Source organism: Antrostomus carolinensis, unplaced genomic scaffold (genome assembly GCF_000700745.2).
Source record: "Antrostomus carolinensis isolate BGI_N321 unplaced genomic scaffold, ASM70074v2 scaffold15491, whole genome shotgun sequence".
Taxonomy (NCBI): Eukaryota; Metazoa; Chordata; class Aves; order Caprimulgiformes; family Caprimulgidae; genus Antrostomus; species Antrostomus carolinensis.
In genome coordinates, this window is record NW_010294917.1 from 3,579 (window position 1) to 3,795 (window position 217).

A 217-nucleotide genomic window follows, 5' to 3' on the forward strand; every position below is an offset into this window, starting at 1 on the left:
GCAGAGGTGGCTTTTGGAGGAGGGAGAGAGGCAGGAAGGCAATGAGGCTGGGAGAGGGACGGTGGTGCTGGGATGGGGATGGGGTGGTGGTGGGAAGCAGGGACAGGTTGGAAAGGGTTAGTGGTTGGTGGGACTGTGGACAAGGGACACAGCACTGGGGTGTACATTGGGTGGTCATCCCTCCACCACACCCAGCCTCCAAAGGACAAGGGTCCCC